Source organism: Hypanus sabinus, chromosome 21, assembly GCF_030144855.1.
Source record: "Hypanus sabinus isolate sHypSab1 chromosome 21, sHypSab1.hap1, whole genome shotgun sequence".
NCBI classification, from domain to species: domain Eukaryota; kingdom Metazoa; phylum Chordata; class Chondrichthyes; order Myliobatiformes; family Dasyatidae; genus Hypanus; species Hypanus sabinus.
In genome coordinates, this window is record NC_082726.1 from 19,468,219 (window position 1) to 19,480,964 (window position 12,746).

Here is a 12,746-nt window from a genome sequence, read left to right on the forward strand (position 1 = left end):
TTACCTGACAGGTTTCAAAAGATGGTATACAGCAGCTGAAATGTCACAGAATAACCAATGACATTAATCCAGCCGATTTCAACTGTTTTATTGAAAATAAAAACAGATTGAAGGGCACTGCAGGAGGTGACTGGAGATAAACAGGACCTTTCAGAAGGAAGAGGCTGGGTGGAATACTAGAGGTAAATTGAAAAACACAGCAAGTTGAAGTTCGGATGAACTGTACGATCGTTTCAACAACGAGAAAGAGTGAAGTGCAGATCAACCCCTGAAACATATAAGGTTCCGAGGGCTATTGACAAAATTGATGGTGAAGGGGCTGTTTCTCCTGGTGGGGTTATTTTAAACTTGATGTGAGGACACAATTTCAGAAGAATGGGTTCCCCAATGAAAATAGAGATCCACTTCTCTCAGAAGTTCGCAATTCTTTTGAATTCTTTACCCCAGAGAGCCGTGAAGGCAATGTCCTTAAAGAGACTCAATAAGCAGCTATGAACAGATATATCAGCTTCAAAGCCAGGAAGGGATATAGGGGCCAAGCAGGGTGATGGTGTGGAGGACAAGGTTGGATCAGTCAGAATCGCACTGAGTGGTGCGGCAGGATGAAGGGGTGGGGGCCTTCTTCTGTTTCTGACATCAGTTTTGGAAGTGATGAGGGAGGGGCTGGAGCTGGGTGACTGTGCAGGGAATTAACTTATGAACTTCTATAGATGTGGAGTGGAGCGTATTCTGAGTGTTTGCATCATGGCCTGGTATGGAAACACCTTTGCCCATGAGCAGAAAAGCAGTGGATGCAGTCCAGTCTATCACAGGAAACGCCCTCCCCATCATTGAGCACATCTGCAGGTGGCAATTCCATAAGAAAGCAGCATCCATCGTTCAAGACCCCCATCATCCACGCCATGCTCTCTTCTTGCTGCTGCCATTGGGAAGGAGCCCTTGGTCCCACACCACCAGGTTCAGGAACAGTTACTGCTGTTCAACCATCAGGCTCCTGAACCAGCCTAGACAACTTCACGCACCTCAACTCTAAAATGATTTCATAAACTATAGACTTATTTTCAATGCCTCTACAACTCATGTTCTCAATAATATTTATTTATGTATGTGTTTGTTTGTTTGTATGTATTTGCACAGTTTGTTTCCTTCTGCACTTTGGTTATTTGTCTGTCTTTGTTGGTGCATAGTTTTTCATTGATTGACTCTATCATGTTTCTTTGATTCCACTGTGAATGCTGCAACAAAATGAATCGGGGGGGGGGGAGGGGGGTATGTACTTCAATAATAAATTTACTTTAAACTTTGCTATCTGAAAGACTGAAGTGATTGATGATGTCAGTCAGCACTGGGTAATACAATAGATGGGTAACGTCACAACAGGGGACAGCTTGTCGAAGATTGTAGGTTGGAGGCTGGTGGGAACATGAAAGAAGGAATTAGGTATGGAATTAAGAGACAGCAGAGCTGGAGTCAGGTGTTATAGATAAGAATGAACTACAACTGAGAGGAGAGATATTTTCTTTGGGGCACAAGAGGATGATGGGTTTTTTGTACCCTTAGCATGAGACTAAACTCTGGATGACAGAGAGAAATACCACATAATACTGTAACCCTGTCACCAGGACCCACATACACACTTGGCTTGTTAGACAAGTCTGCCAAAAGCGATGTGGCCCAGCAGTGAGAAGGCTACCTTTGACAAACTATGTACGTGTCTAGGTTTGGTATGATTTGGGATTCAACCAAACAGGAACATCATGATGATTTGATAAAAGGAACCTTGATTTGAGCAAATGCTGTGTGAATACTGCCTAAGCACAGTCATTGGTAGCCCAGATATGACAGATCATACATCAGCATAAAACTATAAAGAGAGTATACTTGCCTACTTTTCAGCTTTAGGAAAGAATTACAGAAAAAGAAAAGAAATTTAAGTGGTCCGTTATCGTTAAAGCAGCCAAATGTGTACACAAACATTGGAGGTCAGACTGGAGTAGTCAGGGTGTATTTCTTACTCACGCACTGGACCCGTGGTCTGCCTGAAGGAACCTGCCACATTCCGAACTCTCCCCGAAGAGCATCTCGAGAAAACTGTCCCTCTCAAGAGTATTGGCCCTTCCTCCCTGGGGCCATTCATTGGCACAAAGCACTTCTTGCAACAGGGACTCTCCTTCCACTGGCATTCAGTGGCATCTTCCCTTGTGCCCTGCTCCGCAGCTCCCACCAAAAGACCCCAAACTAGACTATTGTCCTTCAGAAAACTCTTCTCTACAGCTCTCCAGAACCAGGGTCCTGATTGGCTGACACACATTCCTAAGTTGAACAATGTGGCTCGTTATCCTTAGCCTAAGCCTTTCCAGCATGGCACACTGCTTTTAAATGGCTAATACAACATATCTCACTGTGTAGCAGTAGAAATCTTAACTGGGGCATTACAATTCTGGAAACAAATATGTAGTTTATTGTCAGAACCTTTCCTGTCACACCTGTATTCTGTTGTTGCAGTTCTTGTATCATTTGTCATACCTAGAGATTATGCTGAGAGTATAATTCCAGTGCCTACTTCTATGACATTCGAAATGTAACGTTGGAAATTTGTGATTCAGTCTTTCCATCACTTAGAGGCAAATTGCCTCTTCTGACTGCTACAAAAAAGTGTGACTAAGTGTGTGAACAAAGATTGCAGGTATTCCCTATTGATTTCCTATTGATTTTGGGAGTGACAAATGCACTTCGCTTTTAATTCAGAAAGTCTGTGCTTATGCAATTCCAAAGGTAAGATGACAAAAATCTAGTTTGACACCCTAGTGCTATGCTGAAACACCATGACACTGTCAGAGGTGCCGCCTTTCAGCTAAACAATGGGACCTGAACATGGAAGAACCCATAACGGTAATTGAAAATAAGCAAGAAGATTTTCCTCAGTGTCCACTCTCCATTGGATGCTGGGAAATTCAGGTGTTCGCTGGTTATGAAGATCATGCCACAGATGCAAGTTCTTTGTTTCAGCTACTAATGAATTCTTTGGAACACAAATGAGTTGCAACTTAATTCCAATTGCTCATAACTGATATATTTTATTTACATAGTTATTCTGTGCCCAGAAAAGATGATCCTGGTGAGGTATATACTCAATTCTTGGGGTCTTATATGGAACAGGTGCAGGCAGACAATCTCTGATAATGGCTAGGGTCCCCCGACTTGTAAAGACACTGCCCAGAAAAAGGCAATGGTGAACCACTTCTGTAGAAACGTTTGCCAAGAACAATCATGGTCATGGGGCAACGACCGCCCTCGTCATACGAATTGGTGCATAATGAACGAAAGATGATGATGCCGGCTATTCATACCCTTGAACCTGGTTGACTGCTCAATTAGATCTGAACCTCAATTCCATTCTCTTGCTTGTTCCTGCACCAGGGGCATTTGACATTGTTCAATTAAAGAAAAACCTGCATGCCTTTGAGATGCTGCATGCCATTGGGGCACATGATCTCAACCCACACAGTGACAGAAAGAACATGGAAGCTAAGCCCTGGAGGTCAGGAGTGAAGCCATCATCTCTGGTGCTGTCAGATAGCACCTCTGCACCTCTGCATCATTCATTCATTAAGTGCCGTGTAATATGACAAGATAATCATGGTCTTGACCATGATTGTTCTTGGAAATGTTTTCTACAGAAGTGATTTGCCATTACCTTCTTCTGGAGAGTATCTTCACAAGACGGCAGTCTCCAACCATTAGCAATACTCTTCAGCAAATGTCTGCCTGGCATCAGTGGTCACATAACCAGGACTTGTGACATACACTAGCTGCTCATACAACCATCCATCGCCTGCTTCTATGGCTTCACATGACCCTGATCGAGAGTATAAGCAGGTGCTACACCTTGCCTAAGGGTGACCTGCAGGCTGGCAGAGGGAAGGAGTGCCTTACACCCCTCCTTTGGTGGAGACATATCTCCACCCCACCTCCCAGGTCTCTGTGTCACCTTTTCATTATTTTAAACCTTGAATCTGTGACTTTTTTGTCTTCTCAGTTATGAAGACTACAAGCTTATCTGTCCTCATGTTTTTAATCTTAGTGTCATTTGAAATCTGTCTTGCACCCTTTTCAAGATTAATACATTTTTTCAGAATGTGGTGCCCAGAACCAAACTCAATTCAAACTGCATTTTGCACCAGATCTTAACATATCATCCTCTTGTGGTTTAAGAGATTTTTCCAAACAAAATAAAAACAGGTTATGCCTGCCAACTGTTCTCTAAATATCAGATGAGAAGGAAGAGACACGAGAAACTGTTGAAGAAGGGAACAGAATCCTGGAATAATTCCTGATGCAGGGTCTCGACTCAAATCATGGACATTCTCCACCTCCTCCACAGATGCTGCTTAACCTACTGAGTTTTTCCAACTTTCTGCCTATGTTTGTATCAAACTCAAAGGCATCTCTCTAGAACTTGAGGTTTACTGTGAATACACAAGGAGGTCAAACACGAGAACATCTGTAGATGCTGGAGGTCCAAAGCAACGCGCACAAAAGACATGGGGAACAAAATAGTTCTCCAGCATTTTGTGTGTTGTATACACAGGGAGTGCTTTTATGGAAGCCTGAGAAGTATTTATTCTCTTTTATGTTATTTATGGGGAGCCCAGCTATTATGTCTGTTCTTTACCTACGAAAGGATATCCTTGGAATGGAAAAGACCACAGAAGGTTCATCAGATTGATGAAAGGTTAAGCAGATTGGATCAATTTAATTCTGAATCTGGAAGGAAGAGTCATCATCACAAGATCACAAGATAACAAGCAGAAGTAGGCCATTCGGCCCATTGAGTCTGCTCCGCTCCGCCACTCTACCATGAGCTAAACTATTCTCCCATCTGATTCTAATTTCTGGCTTTTTCCCTATATCCCGTGATACCCTGACTAATTAGATACCTACCAATCCCCTCCATGGCTGTATGTGGCAACGAATTCCACAAATCCACGGACCCTCTGGCTAAAAAAATTTCTCCTCATCTGTTTTAAAAGGGTGCCCTCTAATTCTAAGACTGTGGCCTCTTGTCCTGTACTCACCCACCAAGGGAAACAGCCTTACCACATCTACTCTGTCCAAACCTTTAAACATTCAAAATGTTTCTATGAGATCCCTTCACATTCTTCTATACTCTAATGAATACAGTCCAAGAGCCGACAAACGCTCCTCATATGTTAGCCCCTGCGTTCCAGGAATCATCCTTGTAAATCTTCTCTGAACTCTCTCCAACAACAGTACATCCCTTCTAAGATAGGGGGCCCAAAACTGTACACAGTATTCCAAATGGGGTCTCACCAGTGCCCCATAGAGCCTCATCAACACCTCCTTATTCTTATATACTATTCCTCTTAAAATGAATGCCAACATAGCATTCGTTTTCCTTACTGTCAATCCAACCTGGTGGTTAACCAGTAGGGTGTCCTGCACGAGGACCCCCAAGTCCCTTTTCCCTTCCGATTTTTGAATTTTCTCCCCATCTAAATAATAATCTGCCCGATTATTTATTCTTCCAAAATGTACAACCGTACCTTTCTCAACATTGTATCTCATCTGCCATTTCTTTGCCCACTCTCCTAAACTGACCAAGTCTCTCTGCAACCTTTCCATTTCTTCAACACTTCCTGCTCCTCCACCTATCTTGGTGTCATCTGAAATCTTAGCCACAAAACCATTTAATCCATAATCTAAATCATCGATATACAGTATAAAAAGAAGCGGCCACAACACCGACCCCTGCAGAATACCACTAGTAACCAGCAACCAACCAGAATAGGCTCCCTTTATTCCCACCCTTTGCTTTCTGCCTATCAGCCAGTGCTCCACCTATTCCAATATCTTTCCTGTAATTCCATGGGCTCTCATCTTATTCAACAGCCTCTTATGTGGCACCTTATCGAAGGCCTTTTGAAAATCCAAATACACAACATCCACAGCCTCTCCCTTGTCAATCTTATTTGAGACTACCTCAAAAAATTCCAATATGTTGGTGAGGCAGGATCTTCCCTTCATGAAACCATGCTGGCTTGGGCCAATCTTGTCATGCACCTTGAGGTATTTCATAACCTCGTCCTTGAAGATTGACTCCAATAACTTCCCAACTACTGATGTCAGACTAATAGGTCTGTAATTTTCTTTTTGCTGCCTCCCTCCTTTCTTAAACAGCAGAACTACATTTGTGACCTTCCAGTCCTCCAGAACCATGCCAGAGTCTATTGATTCCTCGAAGATCATTTCCAATGCCTCCACAATCTCCAGAGCCACCTCCTTCAGAATCCATGGGTGCACCTCACCCGGTCTGGGAGACTTATCTGTCCTTAGTCCATTTAGCATCCCAAGCACTTTCTCTCGAGTAATCTTGATTGTACCTAATTCTATTCCCTGAGACCTCTGGCTATCAGGTATGTTGGTAATGTCTTCCATTATGAAGACTGATGCAAAATACTCATTTAGTTCCTTTGCCATCTCTTTGTTACCCGTTATAATTTCTCCAGCATCCTTTTCAATAGGTCCTATATCTACCCATGTTACTCTTTTACTCTTCATATATCTTAAAAAACTCTCAGTATCCTTTTTTATGTTAATTGCCAACTTCCTTTCATAATTCACCTTTTCTTTCCGAATGAATTTCTTAGTTTCCTTCTGTAAGTTTTTAAAAGTTGTCCAGTCCTCAGTTTTCCCACTAATTTTTGCTTCCTTGTACGCCATCTCTTTTGCTTTTATTTTAGTCTTAACCTCTCTCGTTAGCCACATTTGTGCCATTTTTCCATTCATGGTTTTCTTTTTTCTTAGAATATATTTTTCCTGCACTCTCATTATTTCTCGTAGGAATTTCATCCAATTCTGCTCTACCATCCCTCCATCTAGATTACTTTTCCAATCGACTTGGGCCAGTTCCCCTCTCATACCAGTGTAATTTCCTTTGTTCCACTGAAATATTGGTACACCTGATACCAGCTTCTCCTTTTCAAATTTGAAACTGAATTCAAGCATATTATGATCACTACTTCCAAGGGGTTCCATTACCTCTAGCTCCCTAATTGCCTCAGGTTCATTACACAGCACCCAATCCTAAACAGCCAATCCCCTGGTGGGCTTATGGACAAGCTGCTCCAAAAAGCCATCCCGTAGGCATTCTACAAACTCCCTCTCCTGAGATCCAGTACCTTCCTGACTTTCCCAATCCACTTTCATATTGAAATCCCCCAGAATTATCTTTGCATTTTCCTTCTGACATGCTTTTTCTATTTCCCCCTGTAACTTGTAGTCCACATCCCGGCTACTGTTTGGAGGCCGGTATATAACTATTAGTGTCTTTTTACCCTTGCCATTTCTTAATTCAACCCATAAGGATTCTACCTCTTCTGATCCTATGTCCCATCTTTCTAGTGATTTGATATTGTTGTTTACCATCAGTGTCACGCCACCCCCTTTACCTACTCTTCTATCTTTCCTATACACCGTGTATCCTTGGACATTCAACTCCCAATCACATCCATCATTTAGCCATGACTCGGTGATGGCCACGATGTTGTATTTTTTAACCTGTAGCTGTCAACAAGGTCATCCACTTTATTTCTAATGCTGCGGCCATTTAAGTACAGTACATTTAGATCAGTGTCTGTTACCAATTTTGCTATATTTCTATTGCACAGCAATAGATCCTGTCTATTCACCTGCCTGTCCTTCTTACCATTTTGGCTGCACAGTATCTTTGACATATTTCTGTTTTCCTCTTCCTCGACCTTAACACCCTTGTTTCCTTCCCCCTGCCAACTTAGTTTAAACCCTCCCACCAGGATATTAGTACCCTTTGAGTTCAGGTGTAACTAATCATTTTTGTATAAGTCAGACCTCCCCCAAAATAGGTCCCAATGATCCAAGAACTTGAAGCCCTGCCCCCTGCACCAGTTACTTAGCCACACATTCATCTGCTTAATTCTGCTATTCCTACCTTCATTAGCGCTTGGCTCAGGCAGTAATCCTGAGATTATTACTCTGGAGGTTCGGCTTTTCAATTTTCTTCCTAGCTCCCAGTTATCTTCCTTCAGAATCTCCTCTCTTTTTCTGCCTATGTCATTGGTACCAACACGTACCAAGACTTCTGGCCCTCTCTCCTCAGAATACTCTGGACCCGATCTGAGACATCAGATCATCTCCTTGGAATCTATAAAATTCTCATGGGGTAGACGTTTCCCTTCACTGGGGGAGTTAGAATCAGGGGTAAGAGGTTCAACATTTGCAATGGAGATGAGAATAAATGTCTTCACCCGAGGCATGTTGAACTTTTGGTATTATCTCCCCCAAAGGCTATCAGGTACTTGTTGTTGATTGTATTTAAGACAGACCATAGGTTTTGAAGTGCGAAGAACAGCAGGGACATGCAATTAGAGGCGCTGAGGACAAGGATCATCTTATTAAATGGTGGAACAGCCAGGTGGGTCAAATTATCTCCTTTTGTTTCTATTTATCTTGTAGAAGAAAATTTACACATAGATATTCAGAAGTATTTTATAATTTATGTATGTCTGCTGATTTTTAGAATCTGCTAACTTAAATTAACAAAAACTTAAATTAACAGAATGTCTTCTAGCATATTGTTGCTAGAATCGGGTCTCTCAGTGGGAGAGTATTATGGAGATAGTGATCAAAATTCTATCTCCTTTACCATAGCATTGGAGAGGGATAGGAACTGACAAATTAGGAAAGCAGTTGATTGGAGTAAGGGGAAATATGAGGCTATGAGACAGGAACTTGGAAGAATAAGTGGGGAACAGATGTTCTCAAGGAAATGTACAGCAGCAATGTGGCAAATGTTCAGGGGATATTTGTGTGCGATTCTGCATAGAGAACATCCCAATGAGTTAGGGAAAGGGTGGTAGGGTACAGGAACTGTGGTGTACAAAGGCTGTTGAAAATCTAATCAAGAAGAAAAGAAGAGCTTATGAAAGGTTCAAAAGAACTAAGTAATGATAGAGATCTGGAAGATTATAAAGCTAGCAAGAGGGAACTTAAGAATGAAATTAAGAGAGCCAGAAGGGGCCATGAGAAGGCCTTGGCGGACAGGATTAAGGAAAACCCTAAGGCATTCTACAAGTATGTGAAGAGCAAGAGGATAAGACGTGAGAGAATAGGACCAATCAACTAACAGTGGAAAAGTGTGTATGCAACTGGAGGAGATAGCTGAGGTACCCAATGAATACTTTGCTTCAGTATTCATTACGGAAAAGGGTCTTGGCAATTTTAGGGATGACTTACAGTGGACTGAAAAGCTTGAGCATATAGATATTAAGAAAGAGGATGTGCTGGAGCTTTTGGAAAGCATCAAGTTGGATAAGTCACCGGGATCAGATGAGATATACACCAGGTTACTTTGGGAGGTGAGAGAGGAGATTGCTGAGCCTCTGGCGGTGATCTTTGCATCATCAATGGGGACGGGAGAGGCTCTGGAGGATTGGAGGGTGACAAATGTTGTTCCCTTATTCAAGAAAGGGAGTAGAGATAGTCCAGGCAGTTATAGACCAGAGAATCTTATTTCAGTGTTTGGTAAGTTGATGGAAAAGTTCCTGAGAGGAAGGATTTATGCACATTTGGAGAGGAATAATATGATTAGGAATAGTCAGCATGGCATTGTCAAAGGCAGGTTGTACCTCATGAGCCTGGCTGAATCTTTTGAGAATGTGACTAAACATATGGGTGAAGGAAGAGCAGTAGCTGCAGTGTGTATGGATTTCAGCAAGGCATTTGAAAAGGTACCCCATGCAAGGCTTATTGAGAAAGTAAAGAGGCCTGGGATCGAATGAGATATTGCTTTGTGGATTAAGAATTGGCCTGCTCTCAGAAGGCAGAGAGTGTTTGTAGACAGGTCATATTCTGCATGGAGGTGGGTGACCAGAGGTGTGCCTCAGGGATCTGTTCTGGGACCCTTTCTCTTCACAATTTTTATAGGTAACCTGGATGAGGAAGTGGAAGGATAGGTTAGTAAATCTTCTGATGACACAAAGGTTGGGGGTGTTGTGGATAGTGTGGAGGGTTGTCAGAGGTTACAGCGGGACATTGATAGGATGCAAAACTGGGCTGAGAAGTGGCAGCTGGAGCTCAACCCAGATAAGTGTGAGGTTGTTCATTTTGGTAGGCCAAATATGATAGCAGAATACTGTATAGCATTAATGGTAAAACTCTTGGCAGTGTGGAGGATCAGACGGATCTTGGGGTCCAAATCCATAGGACACTCAAAGCTGCTGCGCAGGTTGACTCTGTGTTTAAGAAGGCATACGGTGCACTGTGGTTCATCAAATGTGGGATTGAGTTTCGGACCCAAGAGGTAATGTTGCAGCTACATAGGACGCTGGTCAGACCCCACTTGGAGTACTGTGCTCAGTTCTGGTCGCCTCACTACAGGAAGAATGTGGAAACCATAGAAAGGGTGCAGAGGAGATTTACAAGGATACTATAGGGTCTTTTTAGAGGCTCCTGGATAGGTACATGAAGCTTAGAAAAATAGAGGACTATAGGTAACCCTAGTTAATTTCTAAAGTAAGGACATGTTTGGCACAGCATTGTGGAATGAAGGGCCTGTATTGTACTGTAGGTTTTCTCTGTTTCTATCGGTCTAAATGCCTCTTGAACAATGCTATTTATTGGCAACCTACCATTCTCTGTGTTAAAAACATGTCTTGCAAATCTCCTTTAAAATTTCCCCTTGGCACCTTAAACCTATGCTCTTCAGTATTTGACATTTTCACCCTGGGTAAAAGATTCTCAGTATATACAACTCAAATAACTTTATCTATTTCAATCATGTTGGCACTCAGCCTGTGATGTCTAGAGAAAATAATACAAATCTCCCCGTTCCTCCTTAGAGCTAATACTCTCTAAACCAAACAGCATCCTAATGAACCTCGCCCACACCCTCTCCACAGTCTCCACATCCTTCTTGTACTATGGCAACCAGAAATGCACACTTGCTCCAAACTTCTGTACAACTTCCATGTAAATATATTGTAATCTCCTGGTTCTGCTGGTTCATGTTTTAGTGTGATGCATAAATTATCATCTTTTGTACATTTGACCATCCATATACATTTAGTGGCCGTTTTATTAGTTACACCTGTACAGCTGCTTGTTATTACAATTATGTATTTAGCCAATCTCATGGCAGCAACTCGATGCGTGGAAACATACAGACATGGTCAAGAGGTTCAGTTGTTGTCAGACCAAATGTCAGAGTGGAGATGAAATGTGATCTAAGTGACTTTGACTGTGAAACATTTTGCTGGTGCCAGATGGGGTGGTTTGAGTATCTCAAAAACTACAGATCTCCTATGATTTTCATACACAACAGTCTGGAGAGTCTACAGAGGACTGTGCAAAAAAAAAAAACAAAATATCTTAGAGATAGTCAGTTCTGAGTGTGAAAATGCTTTGTTAATGAGAGAGGTCAGTGGAGAATAGCCAGATTGTTTCAAGCTGACAGGAAGGTGTCAGTATCTCAAATATCCACACATTGCAACAGTGACGTGCTGAAGAATATCTCTGAATGCACAATGTGCCGAGCCTGAAGTGGATGAACTACAGCGGCAGACCACACACATACACTCAGAGGCCACTCTTTTAGATACAGGAGGTATTGTGTGTATAGAATGGCTTGCTGTATGCCTCCCATGAGGCAGCTGGTTGTAATGGGCGCTGTAGCAGGTTGTTCTGTGGGATATTCTGGCCATGCTGAAATTCTTCAGCCACACATACACAAAATGAGAAGCTGGGAAGAAGTCAAAGGTTATACGAGCATTACTTATGGAAATCAGTTGCACTAATATGATAGTGTTATTGCTGTTTATTTTGTTGTGCAAGTTATGTATAATTTATACTAACTTAATTATTTTGGAATTTATGTTCAATAATTCTGTACTGTACTGTGCTACTGCTGCTGCAAAGAGCTAATTGTCATGGCAATCATATCCTGCGTATGTATGCCCATGAAAATATACTTGAACTTTAGTCCATGTACGTTATGATGTATATAAATCACTCTGTATTTCGACCCATACATTATTGCATATGTACATGTGTACTATAAGCATCACATTTCATTTTAAAGAAAGTACATTGGGTCATAATGCTGCCATATTTACGAAAGGTTTCATTATATCCAGAAAGGAAGTGATCCTGTGCTGGTGATAAAGCTGAAAGAAGATATGAATCTGGACTGAGAACTCAGATCTGCAATTTGGTGTTAAGCAGATTCTGTAGGTAAATGCCAAACCTGCAAAGCAATATAAGGAAGAGCCAACAAACAACCAGTCTGAGGAAAGCAATGGGTTGAGTAGCATTTGTGGGGGCTGGGAGGGGGTAGGAAGGATCAGAGCCTTACGACGGGTGTGAGAGTGGAAATGGCCATAGCCAGAATAAGGAGGAGAGGAGGCAGGCGTCTGAGGTGATTAGTGGACTGATGAGGGGGTGGTGAAGGAGGATGGTTGGATTGAACAAAGGAGGGGAAGGGACAGGGATTTGGGAGTTAGAGGTAGGTGAATGTCAGGAGGGTGAATTTGGAGAAGGAATGGCAAATCTCACAGCTCGTCCAGAGATGGCCTCCAAATCAACAGCTGTGAAGAGCTAGATGTGTGAGTGTGTGTGTGTATGTGTGTGTGTATGTGTGTGTGTGTGTGTGTGTGTGTGTGTGCGCCTCTGTGAAATACAATCTGTGTATT